Raw genomic sequence first — 19,182 nt, forward strand, 5'->3', positions numbered from 1 at the left:
AACAGTGAGATAATTTATTTCACAAGCCTGTGCACAATGTCAGCCAATTTTTAAATTCACCATTTTTAGCAAAGGGCACGAGACGTCTTTTAAAGAACTGTGAGCAGATTATTTGGAACCCAGTAAATTAATGTTACCAGGACTGCAGACATGTTGTCAGGATGATACATTAATAAATACACTTCTTAGATACATCATTAGCTCAGAACAGCATGAAATCATTCAGCTGGAAAATGAATATGCAAATGAGCAGAAAAGTAATACTGGAATGGTGTGCAGCACCTATTTAGTTAACTTTACCCCGAGGGAAAAACAAACTCGGGGAAGGAAAAGATTCACAGATGTCATCTGCTTGGCCATTCTGATGATTACGGTCAGTCTCACTGATAATTCAAGACTGTGCTGAAGACTCATTTTTTTAACTGGTTTTTCTGCTTATGGGCGAGATTGAATGGCCTGACTGTTCTTTATTGACACATGGCGTTGCCCTTATTTTAGATCTAATGCACTTAATGGATAAACCTTTTGAACATTAAAAAATATTTATCATAAATATATATTGGAGCAAATTGGGGGGCAGGTCTGAGCGGTACCCGATGAGTTGTTTCTTGTGGTTGACACTGTCGTGAGTACCTCACGTTATTTGTTGTAGGTGTTACAGCCTGACATTTCTGACACAACTCGTTTAGCTGGTATTCTGGGAAAATGACAAACACATGCAAAACACTGCGTGGGCATGTTCGACTTTTGTCTTCTCACTTACTCACTCTGATCGGGCGTTAGTGAACTGTTTTCACTGTTTTGATTTTGTTTTGTTTTTTGCTTAAAAAGTCATTATAGTCTATAGACATTTTTAAAAATATGTGTATGGATTGCATTTGGTTTTTAAACTCTTTTCCAAACACTTTGTTGAAGCATGTTTGGCAGCACTTACAGGCTTGAGTCTTTTTGGGTAAGCTTTGCCCGGCTCATTAAGGTTGGGTGGTCACTGTCAGTGGAGTGACATTTCAGGTCTCTGTCTGATTGAGCTGCTCAGGCAAATTTAACTAGTTGTCCCGAAGCCACTTTGATGTTGTCTTGGTGGTGCAGTTATGGCCACTGTCCTACTGGAAGGTGAACCCTGAGGTCCTGACCACTCTGGAGCAGGTTTTTATGAGGATAGTTCTGAACTTTGCTTCATTTGAGCGATCTTGACTAGTCTGCTTGCCGCTGCTGCTGAAAAACACCCCCGCAGCATAATGTTGGAATGATATCGAACTGCTGGCGACTGTTTACTGGTTTCCTTCAGGCGTGACAGTTAGATTTAAGACCAAACATCTTAATCTGTTCATCAGACCAGACAATCCTGTTTCTCAAACTCTGAGAGCAACTGAAGTGCTTTTGTTATGTTTTGGTTTTTTTTGCAAATTTCAAGTTGAATTAATGTCAATGGTTTTCACTTCTGCAACTTCTGATCACTCAGCTATAAAGCCCAGCTCAGTGCTGGGCTACAGAGGCAGCTGTGTTCCTAGAAGTTTTTCTCATCTGCACACAGGATCTGTGGAGCTCGGTTCGAGTAACGATGCGATTCTTGGTCACATCTCTAACAGATGCCCTTCACCCTGCTTGCTCTAAATATTTTCAAAATGCACTGTATTATTATTTTTGATTCAGTATTAACCAAATGATTAACTGCACACTGATAACAGTCAATAATGTCACAGATGATGCATATAATCTCCCATACCTCAAGAATGAATTGGCAATTGTAGCCATTATAAACAGCGTATTGTTTTATGGCAGCTATTCAAGAATCTGCAGTCATGTTCTGCCATGTACCTTGTTTTGCCACATTTGTGCTACCAATAGCAAGTGTTGCAATCTTTTGCTTAAAAGCTGCATGTTTTTTTGTTGTTGTTTTTTTGTATACAGGATTCATTCAGACCAGAGCTGTTAACCCCCAGCCTTCCCTCCAAGAGCATTTCACTCAGACAGTGTCTTTGGACAGAGTTGTTTACCGTGATATCAGCACTGAGTATTTCCCCGGAGCAGTCAATCCTGAAAGTAGCAGGTGAACGCAATGCCAGATGTCACTCCATAAACTTTGTTACGCTTAGATTTTTTTCCAGTTTAATCAGCACGTGTGCTGAATAGAAGCCTTGCTGGGGTCAGAGGCTCACACAGAGAGTCTAAATCTTTTTTGTGCCGTCAGGATGGATCACACGGACACTGAAGACATTGCCTTCTGAGCGTACAAACCCACTGACCAGCACCCAACCCCTTACAATGCTACACTCTTCCTTCCAAAAGGCCTGTCTCTCTCTCCTTTCTCTCCAGCCCTCTGTCTATGCAACAGTCAATATATCTGACTAACTTGATGAACTGTGCACAGAGCAAAGTTAATTTATTTCTGAGTGCACGGTAGCCATGGCAACGTCCTATGAGCTCTTCCAAGCCCATCTGGTCTAAACATTACCCCAGCACGGCCGGCTGCAGAATAAGTCGCATTGCTGCGGTGCACGCATGTTCTTTATGGGTCGATCCTGCCAGTAATTCAGCTGTGCCACATATTCAGAGACCCTACAGTTGTGATGGCTACAGTTGTGTCGATCACCACCTTTTAAAGTGAAGGTTAGATATGTCGTTTAAAATGTAAACACTAAATTATGTTAAAGTGCAATTGTGCCCCCCCCCCAAAACCCCCATCTCAACTACCCCCTGATAGTTGAGATGTTGTCTAACGCGTAAAGAAAAACAGAATGCTAAAGACAATACATTGAATCTTATAACTGACAAATTCTCTTGTTCTTTTGAAATGACTCACTTGCTTTAAATGACATTAACACCTTTCAAAAAGTAACAACACTGCAAGTGTTCAGGCATTGGGGAGAACCACTGATCACAATTCATAACACACCACATGGCTTCAATGATTGACACGTCTGGATTTGCAATCAGGTCAGTTTAGCTCTCAGAAACATTTACTCTTTTAACCACACTGGTTTAATATGTGCAGAATGTGGTTTGACATTGTCTTCTTGAAACTAGGGAGGCATTTAAAAAAACCAAAAACATTTGGGTGGTACCAGATGTTTCTCCTGAATCTGTCTAAACATTCAGCGTTCGTGGTGTTTACACAGATAAGTTACCCATATCTGTGTTCCTGAACTGATGAATTCATTTGTTTCCAGTGTCCCAACTTTGTAAAAATCTATCATCTATTATGGCATCTTTCTACTATTTCTGTTAAATGCATGGGTTTAAACAGTGTGCAAATAGCTGATTTTTTTTTACACGGCAGTTTTTTTTTTGTAAATGCAGTTGAAAGTATTGAAATAGTAAGACAAAAGTGTTTTGTTGACCCCCCACCTTTTTTTTTTAACTCATCCACTACAATTTAGTATGATCGCTGAAGCCCAGAAGGCTTCTAGACTTGGCATGTGTTTATCTCACAAGCAAATACTGTGTTTAGCATGTTTTTTTTTTCCCCTTTCTGTTTGCAGTATTCAAATCCAGACCAGCTTGCAGTTGAACAGGAAGTGGAGGTGAACAATAAACAGAGAAAATGGAAGCATTATTATTGGAGGGAAAGTATGCCACACACAAATTTCATATTCAAGTTATTCAGATTCAAGTGGGGTTTTTTTTTTATGATCATGAAATAAATCAAGTTTGATAACAGCTTCTTTTTAATTTATTAAATGTGAAGCCAAAAATATATCATGGAAAGGGTAACAGTCATTTTGAATGAGAAATATTTTCTACGTGCTCTCATGTTATCTAGAAAGCATTTGTTGTGATACTCTACCTAATTGGTTTCTAAGCGGTCTGACCTAAGCCACTGTTTCTAAGCTCCCTCTTTACCTTCACTAAGTGGGAGGCGCGTGACTCTCATTGAATAGGGATCACAAATCCTTCTGAAGGAATATTTTTGTGATCATTACTTCAAAGTAATGGTTTTATGAAATGCACATCATCTCACACCTCAATAATAAATTGCTAAGTGTTTACAATAAATATGGCATTTAGATATGGCTGTCATTCAAGAATCAGCAATTGTGTTCTACTGTGTACTTTATTTGTACCTACAGCCACAGCAAGTGTAACAATCCTTTACTTAAATACTGCATATATTTTGGATGCAAGAGTTTGTGTTCGTTCAGATCAAGAGTTAAAGTCACACTTTGAAACTTTCCCAGCATAAAAAAAAGTGGATGAAGCCCAGTCCTGTTATCGTTGGGTGCTGTGGCTCGGAAAGATTCCAACTGCTGCAATTCTGCATTCCACTTAGGAAACTTTATATTCAGCCACAGCCACTCTAAGCCCCCAGAACTGGTTAGTGATGTCACCCAAAGCCTCTGGTAGGGTTATGCTTCTAAATGACAGTCGTGGCCAGCTGTCTGTTTTTGTGCTTCTTGTGTAGACAGCAGGGGGCTGTGGGGCCTAACCTTTATAGTGACAGCTCCTAGCAGTCAAAGGGTTCATATCTAACAGCCATTTTAGAAGAGGGCAAGCAGCAATTAGAAGCAACCAAACTTTTTGGATCCCCTTTAGATTGTGCTATCATGATAAAGCTTTGCAGATTTTTTTTTTTTATAGCTTTAGTATTTTCTTTTGGATATTATCACCAACTTTTATTTAACAGAAAATGCAATTTGACAAGCAAACTCATTTCCAATAAACAGTTCAGAATCAGACCTCCATTTTATGGTTGATTTCATTTAACTGGAAGTGAGTAATAATAGGGGGGGGGGGGGGGGGGGGGGGGCTCTATGGTGCACAGCAATAACACTGTGTTAAAACCTCCTTGTTGGCTAGGGCCTCTCTATGTAGAATTTGCATGTTTTTAGTGTGTCTGTGTGGGTTTCCTGCTCCAATTTTTTGCAGGCCAAAGACCTGGATGTTGGATTAACTGGTGATTTTAAATTGGCCATAAATTTGGATGGTTAAAGTGTGTCACACATGTGACATAACTGATTAGTAACTGTAACACTGAAGGTGACTGACCTCTATACATGCTGACATTAAAGCTGTACCATGGGTCATGAGGTCAGGTCACTTATAAGTGTTTATAAGGTATGTCTCTTTTCAGTGCTCACTGTAGCTTGTCATACATGTATTTGAAAAGTCACATATTTTATGTACGCAGACGGTTCATTATATTTTCACCATCCCTTTTAGGATTTATTACTTCCTAGTTTTATTTTTATCTGCAAAGATTTTCATGTCAAGAATCAGTAAAGAGTGGAAAGCTGTTGAGTCCATGTTTAAAGTTCTACATTGGGACTTGGCGCTCTAAATTGATGTATGAAAAATTCAATCAATCAAATATTTAATGAGTAATTCCGTTAAGCATGCAGGACTGTGCAATGGAAGCGTCATTGTAGACCATGCTGCGTCCTCTGCAGTATCTGTACCCATGTGATGGCTTTATAAGCTGTAATCTTAAAGAAGGTTTATGGAAGGTTTAAGGCCTCTTTGATCTCCTGACGTGCTGCTATTAGTGCAGAATGGCATAAAAAAAGACCTGCTCCCACACTCTCGCTACATTCTCAGGCATCGGCACCACTGAAGCTTTTATAATTTCTTTTTCTATTCTTAGCTTCTATCAGCGCAACCAGCGACAACAGGATTCAAGAAGATTGTCCAAGCGTAGGAGTGGCCCGGCGAGAAGCGGGAAGAGATGCTGTTCGCTTAGGGGCGGTTACATAACATCTCTCTTGCCTCCCTCGCTGCGGAATGCCAGGATAGTGTTTGTAAACAGAACGGCCATGTGCGTGTTCACGTGGAGGAAGCTTTTGAGTCCCTGCCCTTGCTGTCTCACCCCTGAGGTAAGCCCTGACATCGATATACGCTCACAGGGTCAGCAAGACTCCCTCCCGCCCTGTGTCGCTCAAACTCAGGCTTATCACGCACAATTGATAATTAAACCTCAGCTCGGCTAATGTCGCACCGCTTCATAGTAGGACGCTATGAGTCATATTCATAACGTTTGTTGTGTGGCAGTTACGGAAAACATTTTTTTAAGTCTTTTTATAACTGACATATTTGTGTATCAGTATTAGATCACATTGGCTTCAGTTAGTAGACATTCTCTTAACTCTTGATCTCATGGTAGTTTGCAGTAAGTCTACACAGAGAGAAGTGATCCACAAAGGTCATTCAAAGGTCCTTTTGATTCATATGCAGAACCCATCAGCACATAAAGCAGATAATATTCAGCCAGTAGTAAAACTAATGCAAATATCATACTAAATAATATGGCATTATTACATGCAGATAAACCTAATCTATCAAAACGTGACAGGGATGACTGAGGCTAAAGAAATGTCCAAGTTTTTGCAGCATTAAGAAAATTCATACTTGATGATAAACTGTGGGCAAATGTATTGAAATATGTTCACATGAGTGACAGTGTTATCGCAGTGTGATTCCACTGTGGAAGCATCTGATAGTGGTTTGCTGCTACTCCCTCGCTCTCTATAGGAAAGCAAACCCCAGCGGCAGACAAGAGGGAAATCAATATTGCAGAAATCAATTCAACACTCAGTATCTCGCCATTTTGTCTTAGGAAAGCGGGTGAGCTATGGCCAGCCAGGTATAGGGCAATCTAAAATGTCTAGTCTGCCACTGGACCTGTTCTGTGTCATTTGTGGAAAAAACTCCTGGTTTGGAAAAATGATACATGGGCCGGACCGAGCAGGGTCAGAGGTGAGGGCTTGGGTAAAGACTTGAGTAGACAGCATTGTTGTGGAATGCTATGGCAACTGGACATTCTTCCCAGAGGTGATATTGTCTTTGCCCTGGGAGTGACATAAAGGGAATTTAAGACCATGACGAACTAGCAGTCCACCCGCGAGGCTTTATCTGTAGGTGTGGATAGATGAGAGAGGCTATGTGCATGTGATTGATCTATATGGCCCTTCCCCCACTCAGCCCCCTGTAGCCCTGTTAATGCTTTCATGCCTTTTCAGTTACTGATGTAACAGCAGCACTGCACAGAAATATAAAATTTGCAAAACTGTTAGACTGTGTATTTTTTTTTTTTTTTTACATGTAGAATGTACCATTATTGTGCAGGTCAGGATTAGCACATTTAAATCCTTTCCACAGTGCAGCTGAACACAAAGGGAGACACAGGATACATCCACACTGTTTTTGTTAGACTTAGCAGCCACACTAGTACACAGTCTAGGATGTTGGGAAACCTTGCTGACCCAATTTTAGTTTGAAAACTTGAAGGGCGAGATGCACAAAACTGACAAAAACCTCGTGTGGTGGTATGTACGCACATATTATTTTTGTCACCTTTCTAAGATTGCTTTTACATTCGTATGCATTTCAATTAACTGATATAACAGCTTATTGCATTTCACATTTGCATATATAAACACTGCATTGCAAGTTATTGAACATGACAATGAAGAAGAAGCTTGAAATTCAGCACGCACTGAAGAAGAGGAGAGAAGCATTTATAGCAGACATAAACAACATGTTTGTTTGGTGGTCTCAGCACTGGAATTGCAAACAGAACAAAAACCAAATGGAAACTGAACTTGGTGCCGATACAGCCACAAGTTATAACGCCAGACCGTGAGTGAGGTTAATAATGCACTCAGATATCAAGAAACGTACTGGCTTCGCTTCTGTTCATCAAAACACAAAGTCTAGCCTTTCAAATGACACACTAAGCATTATCTGCAGTGTCTTAACTTGATCAATGGTTCAGTGGGATGACCATACATGCATACACATGCAAAGGCATGGATCACCTGATTTCATTCAGTCACAACATTTTTTTTTTAGGAATACCACAGTGAACACTCTGACTGGAGCACTCTTGTTGACGCTTCACAGTCAGCGACCACGCTTACTATGTCAAAACACAGGAATAGCATTGCGCAAGAGGCGTACACCACTGCTGTTGGTTTTACAGTTTAGCAACAACTCTGTGACTAAGTTGCGCTTCTCTTCAGCTAAGAGCTGATATATTTTCAAAAGGTTCACCACAATGATGAAGTTACGTGGTCTGCAGCGATAACTAGAGTGGGGGGGAAAAAAACTGCTACTTTGTCACTGAAACTTGGTAATTGTCTTCTAGTCATCTGACAAGCAGCTGGCTGTATTTTGACTTCACTGGCACTTTGCATCACCAGCAGGCAGCTGAAGTGTCTGAAAACTTGATTTAGAGGTAGAAATGAAGTCCTGCATGACTCCTTCAGAGAGCATCGTTAAAGGGTTAAAGCGTGATGCCAAATTAAACATCAGTCATTAGTCTCCACCCTGCTTTTCATTTGTTTGTAACCTGAGGCCACAGAGCTACATGACTATTCTCAGTGCAATACACAACGCCAGTATGCAAGCCTCTGTTGTACTAATGGGCCATTCAGATGTTGGTCTTAAAGAAGCACATGGTGAATTCACACAGACAACAAACTACTAATTATGCATTGAATAATTAAGAGGAGACTCTGTGTCCTATAATAAATCTCAGTTTACATGTATTTAAAACTATGAGGATATGCAGGTGATTGTGCTACCGCTATGATTCTGTTCTTGTGCTTTTGCTAATTTTCTATTCATGCAAGACAACATTGCTGCTTGTTTTTGTTGTTTTTGTTTTGTTTCAGTTCTTTTTAAAACACAAAGTCACGGCCACAATGTGCATTGTTTACATCAATAACCTTTATGTCAGCAAAATACACAACACCCTGTTAGCTGTGACATCTTACTGCTTGTGATGCCTTAAAATAGGCAAAAATAATCCTGCATAGTCCAAAGGTAGCCAGCTTTTTGAGGAATGTAATGTTTGTTGTTGCTACCCGATAACCACCTTTTGTTTAGTGTCAACTTCAAAAGAAAGGGAGGGAAATCTCCAGAATTACCATTCTTGTTCTCCCACTTAATGGTGCAGTAGGATTGAATTTCATTTCCTTCAGAGCTTTCTGACCTTGCCCGCCTTCACTGCACTCTGCCACCACAGTTCTCTTCTCTTTTGCTTCTCCTTGGGATTTGCCTTTGTGTCTGCTCGTCATTCAGTGGTGAAAGCAATGAAAGCTGATTCATATACACAAAGCCAGAAGCTATTTCAGCTCTGCTGCCATGCAGACTCTATGCACTTACTGCTGGACAGGCTTAGGTTGGACTTTTACTCTCCTAATGGAGCCTACTGAACAGCATAAAAATGCACATATACAGCAGTGAGTAAGGAGTGGAGAAGCCAAAGTGGATTATACCTCCTACATCTGAACCCATTTAATTAAAAAAAAGATAATATAATAATAATTTTGTAATAGTCACATAAATGCTACAAATGTGTGTTCACACTTACAAAGTCACCTATACAAAAATGGTCATATATGTGACATTTAAGACAGTTTTAAGGTGTTTGAGAAAAAGCCAAGGTTGATAGTAAAGGTAGTTTCACACAGGCATTTAAATTATGCTTAAAAAAAAAACTCCTGAACACTGAGTACACTGTTTCTTTGATAATGTATTCAAATGCAGCAAGAAACACACACAGGAAAGCAACTGCTGTCTTTCCATTTTAGCTGGCAAAAAAAGAGAGAATTTGTCAGCCATGTTGGAGTAGCTTTATCTAATATCCCCTCCTTATTATGTTGGCTCTTGCTTTTTACGATGTGGGGCATCTGCTGTACTTCACCTGATGAAATACTACCAAAAAACACACACAAGGTTACAGGGAGGAAAGGGGAAAGGGATTATGAAGGTACCGAGCAGTTCTCACCTGTCTTTCACGTCCCTCCACTTTGTAGAAATTCCAACAAACCGTCTGGATCTCCTCTTTAACAAATCCTAAAGGGCAGCCATCTTGCCTCCTTCTGTTCTTCTATGAAACAGACTATCCTCCACATCAATATTCATGGAAACCAGTCTGACGTCGGCTCTCATCATCAGGAGAAGCCCGGGTGTCGCTGTTTGCCAGCCTGAGAAGCACACTCATATGTGGCTCCTGTAAGGCAGCAGAGGTACATGGATTGGACAAGATGCTGTTGGAGGTCAGGAGGAAGAGCCTTGCTTCGGTGGCTGCCTCAAATAATTACAAATTTTGCCTTCTTGTTGAGTCCTTCCCACACAAAGAGACAGATTTTCTTCCCCCCCTATGCTCCCTCCTTTTTTCTTCTTCCCTCAGCCGTACACAATAGTGAACACTATGGCTGTCCTGAAGCACTGGAGTGGATTCAGTGATCAGGACAGGACTCAGTTGCACTTTCTTTAGAATATTGCACTGGTTGCAGTTATCTGTCTGTGACAGAGTAGATGTCTCCACCCACTTCCTTTTTTTGTCAGACAGGAAACCAAATGACTAAGGGTTTTTCCCTCCTTTTTTCAGTTTATCTCGTTTTTGTGCACATGTGTCATAGCTTGGAAAAGTTCCCCTTCAGTCTAACAGCACTCCCATCTGAGAGCACTGCGCAAACAGTGACATGTGGCCAGTTTGGAGTCCAACCAGCTGAGCAGTCGATTTCCAACGGCTTTATCTTGCACAGCCCTGCCGACTGCTTCATTTTTAGTGACTTGCAAGACAACTCTACAGGCAGCATACTTTGCTTCATAGGTCTGCCAAGACCCACCTCCTGTTGACACACACCACGTGGGCCTGAAAAAGCGAGTGCAGTGTGAGAGGGAAAGGGGATAAGGGTGATTTAAAAGACAAATTCAGGCCTGGAATGTTGCTGAGTTAACACAAGTAAACATAAAGAAAAGGTGTTATGAAGGGGGGCAAATATTAATACTTCAGCTGCTGTTTTTGTAAAGTTGAGACCCACAGCGTACAGAAATCTGATGTTCAGTTTGCTGAGTGTGTTTTTCTGTTTGATGTTAAAGATGCTAAATATAATCTCACAAAATTATAGTGATAGGAAGGGTTATAGGAAGTGTGTGTTTATCTTGTTCTTTGAGGAATAACCAAACCCAAATGAATGAAGGCCTTACCACCTCAACCACACTTTTTAAACACAAGCCAATTTGTCCATTTGGCTGCATGAGAAAGACCTCTAACTAGCTACCAGGTTGATCTTGTCTTAAAATAATCTGCTTTTAGCTGTTTTAGCTGTATTGCAGGCTTAAAAGGAGACTCCACCTCTTTCCTCGCAGCCCCTGCCCAGCTGCAGTGACATTTGTTGACTCAATATTTTCAGGCTCAGAGCAGAAAAGGAGATTTGTTTTTACGCAGACTGGGGGAGGGGAAGAGGCAGCGAGAGGAAGGAGAAGTCACTGTAGGCTGCAGCACGGGTCCAAACTGACTTATTTCACAACGTTAGCACTGAAGCACAAAGCTGTCACTCAGGTAGACACTGGACTGTCTTTAAAACACATTATTCAGTTGTTAAACAATGCAGAGGCCTGCTGAATCTGTTCTGCTGGCACACGGTGGCCGGTCTTCATCTTATTAAGACATTCTGTGTTGTTTTGGTTTTTTTCTTTCCTTTAATTGGGCACAAACCTGTAGATTCAAACAAAGCAGACAAGTGTTGGACTGCGACACATCTTCTGTTTTTGTATTTGCATAAAATCATCGCTTCCCTTCTCACAAACTGCCTCCAAGCGTGGTAGTAAAACTCGGACTGCCACCACTGAATTAGGTGTAGGAGCAGTCAGTGCTGCAGGGCTTTCAGGGGGTTGTTTGGACTGAACAGCTTCCTTCCATCTCCCTGTTCCTTCAGGCTGGTGCAGTAAACAAGGAAATGCTTTCAGAATGGCTGGTTGAATAATATTCAAGATTCATATCAGGGTTTTTCAAAATGGTCCTGATCAGTCGGCTGTACAGCTGCAGTCAGTATTTTAAAACAAAAGCAACACAATGAAGTTGGAGGGGATTATTTAGTCGCCCTGTCCCACAGTGTAAGATTTCTGTTTACTCTCAATGCACTGGTCACCATTTTTGACTGCCCTAATAGGTAAACCACTGTACACTATGTTCCCAGCAAGTGAGAACAGACAGAAACAGTTAGCAACAAGCTAGTGAACACAGAAGATCATTTAACAGCCAAAGAGCCTGATAGTTCCCTCACGAGCTGTCGGACTGTGAACGCTGGGCTTGTGTTTGCCAGGTGGCCGGAAACATGGCTGTGAATGAATGATAATGTTGCTCACCGATTGCTGGATTTGAGAATAACTAAGCATTTCCTAACAAACATCAGCGTGTGATCGGAAACGATGATGAAACGTGAATGGTGTTTCCAGCGCTCCAGCAGCGCCTTCTGCCTTGTGTGTCGGCAGCAGTCCGACAGAAGAGCTCCTCGCTGGGCTGCTTCCCATTAGAGCTACTGTAACTCGTAAATCAGAGATGATCCAATTATTCCTCTCACCTTGTCGCATTTTAAAGGAATGGGTGGCGTGTGCCGTCACCTCTTCTGTAAACACAGAGCTGTGGCCTCATGCTGACACAGGGTCATCAAATTTCAGGCACACTTGTCACTTGACTGATGTCACACTCAAACATGCTGATGACTATTAGTGAGGGGTTGAAACAGCTTTTTCTTGCTGCGCTGTAGCCTTGCTGATTTATGTCAGGCAAGCAAAGAATCGAGGTCGTCTTCTCCCACATGCAGATCATGTGGTTGTTTGTAGACCTCCCTGAAAATGGTCTCTTTTATTTCATCTAGAAAGAAGCCTTAGGAGCATACACTCAAACATGAAACTCTATGGTGAGGTAAATGAGTCATCCGTTTTTACCCATTTACATGCCACATAAAATGTTTCAATGGCACGAAACTTAAATTTAAATTTGCAACATTGATCAGATCAAATGGGGCTTTATTCAGATAATAAAGACTAAATAATCTATTTGAATGGTGATTATTAATGCTTTTCATGTCTGTGGAACATGTGACCAGCAGAGGTGGCAAAAGTACTGACATTCTGTACTTAAGTAGAAGTACAAGTACTTGTGTTCAAAAATACTTTGGTAAAAGTCGAAGTACTGGTTCAACTTCTTTACTTAAGTAAAAGTAAAAAAGTACAGGCTCTGAAATGTACTCAAAGTAAGAAAGTAAAAGTAGTTCTTTGGCAGACATTTCTACCTGCTATTTTTGTGTAAAGCTAACCGAACCTCATTATATATTATTGTAATTATATAAACTAAACATGAGAAAACAAATGTTACTCCAGTCTAAATTTTAATCCTAATGAATGCACTCAGCTTGAATCTGTTATGTAGGACAAAAACTGTGAAAGGGAATTTAAACACAGCTCTGTTCTCTGTGTCCTCCATAGTAGAGGGTGACTGTGCCTCCACCTAAACACCAACATGAGGATACTCAGGGGTTACAGTGGGATTCAGAAGGTGGAGGAACCGTAAGATCAGCTGTAGTGGCTCTGCATGGGGAGAAGAATCACAGCTTTGTATTGTGAGCTGCAGTAAATGATGTTGGTGTGCAGGCTGTGATCAGCTGACCTGCTGCTGCTGCTGCTCTGAGGTTTACTGCTCTGTGTGGATGAAGTGAACTCACAAAGATGTAACCCAGTATTTCACAGCTCTCTGAGCTGATCTCCATCCCCTACACTGACAGCATACAGGCTGTAGAAATGTTGGATTCAGTGAATGAATCTCAGCATCAGCAGCTTTGATTCAAACTCATCTCTGCTGCACTGATGTAACCTGTAACTCTGACCATGAACACAAACACTGTACTCCAGTCCAACACAGAGCTTTACTGTAAATACAGTACAACAAGCTAACCTAAACTGCAGTATTTTCATAGAATCTTTGAATTACACAAAGTCAGCATACCTCAGTTTGTTTTGCGGTCCTTACCTTTAATTCTAGCCTCTCTTCTTCCTCTCCTGTCCTCTTTCTCCATCTCTGAGTGAACTTCTCTCTCTTTGCTCTCCCTGAAATACAGCAGCTCTTCTTTTAGCTAGCAGACACACTGTGTGACAAACTGCACACACTCTGTGTGTTTGCTGATATTTGTTGAGCATTTAGAAACGTTGCATTTACCTGCCACACGTTACTCCCTTCATGCTCGCTCCTCTTCAGTAGCGCTAGCTAAGCTGTTTATGTCCCGCGAGCACAACTTACGGACTCGGTCCGGCCCGATTATAGCACTATAAATGATACATTATTTATACGGGTTTACGTATTTAATCCCTTTGTACCCTTTAAGCCCCGGGGGATGGAGGATACGCCAGTACGATTGTCTCTTATCTGTTATTATTCCTCCGTTTAGCCTCAGATCGTTTGTTTGACGGCGCACTGACTGGAAATGCAAACTTCTCCGTGACGTGTTAAAAAGTAACGAGTCTGTTTGAAAATGTAAGAAGTAGAAAGTACAGATACTCATGTAAAAATGTAGGGAGTAAAAGTAAAAAGTACTGAGAAAAATAAATACTCAAGTAAAGTACGGATACCTAAAAAATCTACTTAAGTACAGTAACGAAGTATTTGTACTTCGTTACTTCCCACCAGTTAGCACTAGTTTACACTTTTTAAAATTTTAAACTGTAACAAAACAATTCTCAAGTGGTCTGAATTGATGGGCTTGCACATTTTAAAACTTTTTTATTTCTTTTCTTTTACTTTCTTTTTTTTTTAAATTAAGCCACGTTATGAAGGCATGACCTCACTTGGAAAAGCTGTTTTTTGGGTGTGGGTCATTTGCTCCTAATCAGGTGGAGACTCAAGTCACTGAAAGGGCTTGATGTAAGCACTGATTTATAGCTTTCCTTGTATTGGTCTCAATGTATGAGAAAAGGGTGAGTTTGAGGAGTGACTAAGAGCTGCTAGGGTTCATCATGAGGCTGGGAAAAGCAGCACTTCCTACAGATGCCAGTGGGATTTTACACATCTCACTTGGGGCAATCTAAACACACATGTCTTTATGTCGGGTAATAGCTGCACACTGACTGGGCCAATACACAAAATGACTGACCGCAGGATTCTCCCCCCTAACAAGATTTCACCCCTCTGCCCCTCCTCCTGCAGTTATCTTAAAAGACAAGGGGGAGTCATTACTGTGGTTCTCACATAGCCTAATTGTTTGAGCCCCAGCAGGGGTTTGGTGCACGGTGGTAGAAACAGGGTTTATGGAGCGAGAGGTGGTATAAATGGAAGATTTTGTGTCACTAAGTTCTAAAAGGCAAGAAATTTGAACTCTTGGTATCGTTCCTATTTCACACTTCACACTGCACATTTGAAACTGCTGCTTCACAGAGCCGTTCTGTTAACTGTATACCGTGTGTGTGTGTGTGTGTGTGTGTGTGTGTGTACGTGCGCCATACAAAGACTGACAGAGTACCTCCCTGGGCACAGCAGGGTTGGACGAGGCCAATCATGGTCTACCGCTGTTCCCGTGGAGACCAACTGCTTCTGAGAGGTTCAAGAACTGGTTCTCACATTCATGCTGCAGGTGCTTCCATCCACCCCTTACACCACCCCCAGCTGAAGCCTCAGTAGGCACGGCCAGCTATTAAGCCTTGTTTTTCTGTTGTTGTTGTTTTTTTTAAACCCGCTCTGTAATGTAAGCGTTTCACCCACTTTTTCAATCCCCAGTCACAAAACCTCACAGTCTTATTTTTTTATTTTTTTTCTAACAGTCTTAGGAGGACTCTCTTACAATTTCCAGATCTCTCACACTATTCATTACTCTGACTGCTTAAATGCAGCGGTATTTGGTTTGGAGCAGAGGATGACCCCTGCTGGTGAACCATGATGACCTGCAATGCATTTGATCCTCAATTTAAAACTTTGAGTTAAAAATTCAGTCATTCATTTAGTTTCCTGTACCAGCATATGCAGATATTCTCACAGACATCATTGTAGTGTCTTTGATGCCTGTGTAGGTCTTTGGATTGCTGCGCCTGCCAGGTCATACTTTTCAGGGTAACTGCCAGAAAAAATAGTTTTAGCACATATATGTATATAATACAAAATAACTAATTTGAAATGTAATAAAACACTTCTTTCTTTTTTTTTTTTTTTTTAAGAGACAGAATTGTTCTTCAACCAAGGATATGATTTCTTAAGTACAATATAAACGCAGGCACTCCATGTGCAAGCAGTTGGCACTTAACATTTGTTACTGTTAATGTCCCTTCACACAGGAGCAGCCTAGAATGGTCCCCACACTCTCTAAACAACCTCCCGATTCACCATCCACCCACAGGTGTCCCCTAGTTCTGCCTGCCAACTGTCCCTGCAGCAGCACTCTGCTGTAGCAGCCAGCACACGTCCCACTCGCCTTACATGCCGTCAGAGGAAAAGACAGCAATATTACTAAGTATTCACTTAGGGTTGTAAGTTACATATGAGCATCATGGTGATTTTGGGAGGTGTTCAGGAGGACTGCATATATTGTAATGCTGTAACTGACGACTGTCAGGTTTTAAATATTATGGTCACGGATCGTAGCAAGTTGACAATCGGTTTCATGGTGTTTTATTATTCTAAAGAAACATACTGATTTTGAAAAGATCAGGGGTCGTTAACGTGTCTCTACATATGACTGGGAACCCGAATAAAAGAGTGGCAGAACAACTGCACGTGCATGAATTGTTTGATGAGAATTTAAAAAAATGTTAATCAAATGCTTTTCACAGTCACCAGATTCCAGTTTAACAAATATCTTTTTGAAAAATGGGTTTTTATCCCTTCAGTAGAGATGAGGAGAAATGGAAATTTTTCTGTTTGTGTTTGTGGTGGACCAGCACCTTACTTTAATACTTTGTGCTTTCTTCTGTTTCTTCTTTCACTTTCTCGCCCATCAGTATATATTATTAATATTATATGTCTTCCGCAGCTATGAGTAAACAATCTGATGTTTCACTGTTATTCAAACACAAAAATGTATTTGTTTTTGTGGGTAGCTGACATTAAAATTTAGCACTTGTCTTAGGGACCACAAGGCTTCTGTATACATGATGGTAAACAATGCACTTGCACAAGATTGTTGCTCAACTTGTCAAGATGGAATGATTCACAACCAGCCTGTTGAGCTGCCTGCAGCTTGTGGTTCAGAACCATACTACAGCTGCCCAGAAGCAGCTGCTTCCTTCCTGCTTATCTATGTATTGGCAGCTGGGATGGCCCTTCTAGATAGCACAGACATGAAATCATCCCTTCACCTGCTCCGGGCTTGGTTCAGCATGACGAGCACCCTGTGCAACTACTGCCCCCGGCCATGTTGTCTATCACAAGGCAAACCTCCTTCCCTCTGAACTGTTCAACCATAAAACTCTTAAACCTGAGAGGAAATAAAAAAAATAAAAGATAAGAAGGGCAAACCTCTGATTTTCTTCTCCTAACAGTATAAGAAGAGATTGAAGATTGGGCTGATATTAAGGCATCCACAGCAGAATTCTTCCAAACAGGGGGCATTAAGGTAATTAAGGTGATGTTTTGCAGCAGCAAAGATGTGCTTGTGACTTGAAATGCAGCACGGCAGTTGTGCCGTGACACATAAGCCCCCCCCTCACAGCCTATCACTGATTGTGGCAAGTCCTTGGTTGTGACCTTGCTGTCTCTCTTCCTGCCCACGCTGTTGTGAGCTGAAGATGGTTGACAATCAATTCTAGTCGTGTGCGCTGTGGAGGAAGGCAGCATATGGCAAGACATGATTTACACACAGACACAAGCTCTCCCTGATCTGCCCCTCTCCAGCTCCCAAACAAGCACTTACATAAATTATCATGTTCTGTGCTGCTGCAGATATTTCTGGAGAATGCTGGATCCAAGTCTGGTTCACCAAAATGACGAAAGGTGCAGTTTATAAAACACTAATGGATAGGTTGACATTTTTTAACCAAGTGTGTCTTGAAACAATATACACGTGCAGTAGAGTAAAACTGTTTTCGGTTTCTGTCACCATTCCATTCATTTACTCGACTAGTAAATATTATTTTAAAACATGATTGTGATGTAAATGTTAGAGGCCAAAATCAACAGTCCTTATAAAATAATAATAATAATTAATAAATAATTTCAAAGTATATTCAGTATGAACAGGAGCAGCTAGTGTACACCTGATGTCGGTCCCAAGCCTGGATAAATGGGGAGGGTTGCATCAGGAAGGGCATCCGGTGTAAAATCTTGACCAGATCAAACATGTAGATTACGAAGAATGAAATTTCCATACCGAATCGGTCAGAGCCTGGGTTAATAACAACCGCCTCAGGTGCTGTTGGCCAACAGGGTGCCGGTGGAAACTGTGCTACTGCTAGCCAAAGGGGTAATCTTGAAGGAAGAGTATGTGAACAGTGTTCTGAAGGTGAAGAGGGTGTTGGACAGGATGACGAGTTTGAAGAAGGAAATCGAAGGGGTGATGTTGAATATTGTCAATGCGTACACCCCGCGGGTTGGATGCCAGTTAGAAGAGGAAAGGGGAATTCTGCAGTAAGTTGGATGAAGTAGTAGAGAGTGTCCCCGCAGGAGAGAGTGCTGATTGGAGAAGACTTCTGCAAAAGGACAGATGGTGGTAAATTTTGTGAAAAGTATGGAAGTGGCTATGGTGAACTTTAATTAGAGGGAGGACCATAGAGAAACATATAAGAGTGGAGAAAGGTGCACACAGATGAACTACATCTTATGCAGATGGTGCAATCTGAAAGAGATCGGAGACTGCAAGGTGGCAGAGGAGAATGTAATTAGGCAGCATCAGATAGGATGACTGGACATGAAGAAAAGGAAGCACGTAAAGGCAGAGGCAAGTGGTGGAAGTTGAAGAAGGAAGAATGTTGCTCAAAGTTCAGGAAGGAGTTGAGACAGGCCCTGGGTGATAGTGAAGAGTTACCACATGGCTGAAAAAGTACAACTGTAGTGCTGAGGGAAACTGTTAGGAGGGTGTTTGTTGTATCCTCTGGACAGAGGAAAGAGGACAAGGAGACTTGATGATGGAATGAGGAATTACAGGAATGTAATAAAAGGAAGAGGTTAGCAAAGAAAAAGTGGGATAGTCAGGGAGATGGAAGAAAGTAGGACAGGAGTACTGAGAGAGGTGGGAAAGGAAAAGACTTACAGTGAATTATATGTGAGATTGGATGCTAACAAAGGAGAAACAGACCTGTATTGATTGGCCGTGCAGCAAGATTGAGCTGGAAAGGATGTGCAGCAGGTTAGAGTGATTAAGGACAGAAATGGAAATGTGCTAACAAGTGAAGAGTGTGTGTTGAGAAAATGGAAAAAAAAAGCACTTTGAGGAATTCATGAATGTAGAAAAAGAGAGAGGACGACAGTTTGAGGAC

The 19,182-nt window shown here is 41.3% G+C and overlaps 1 protein-coding gene across 1 annotated transcript in view; it reads right to left on the reverse strand.

Annotated features, from left to right (window-relative positions):
• The window catches only part of tet2 (tet methylcytosine dioxygenase 2), a 38,723-nt gene extending 28,602 nt beyond the window's left edge, over window positions 1-10,121 (reverse strand). The window contains exon 1 of the mRNA XM_030727980.1: window positions 9,728-10,121. The gene's annotated coding sequence lies outside the window, so the exon portion shown is untranslated. The remainder of the gene's footprint in view (window positions 1-9,727) is intronic.
• Between the last annotated feature and the right edge of the window lie 9,061 nt (window positions 10,122-19,182).

Source organism: Archocentrus centrarchus, chromosome 1, assembly GCF_007364275.1.
Source record: "Archocentrus centrarchus isolate MPI-CPG fArcCen1 chromosome 1, fArcCen1, whole genome shotgun sequence".
In the NCBI taxonomy this organism is placed as follows: Eukaryota; Metazoa; Chordata; class Actinopteri; order Cichliformes; family Cichlidae; genus Archocentrus; species Archocentrus centrarchus.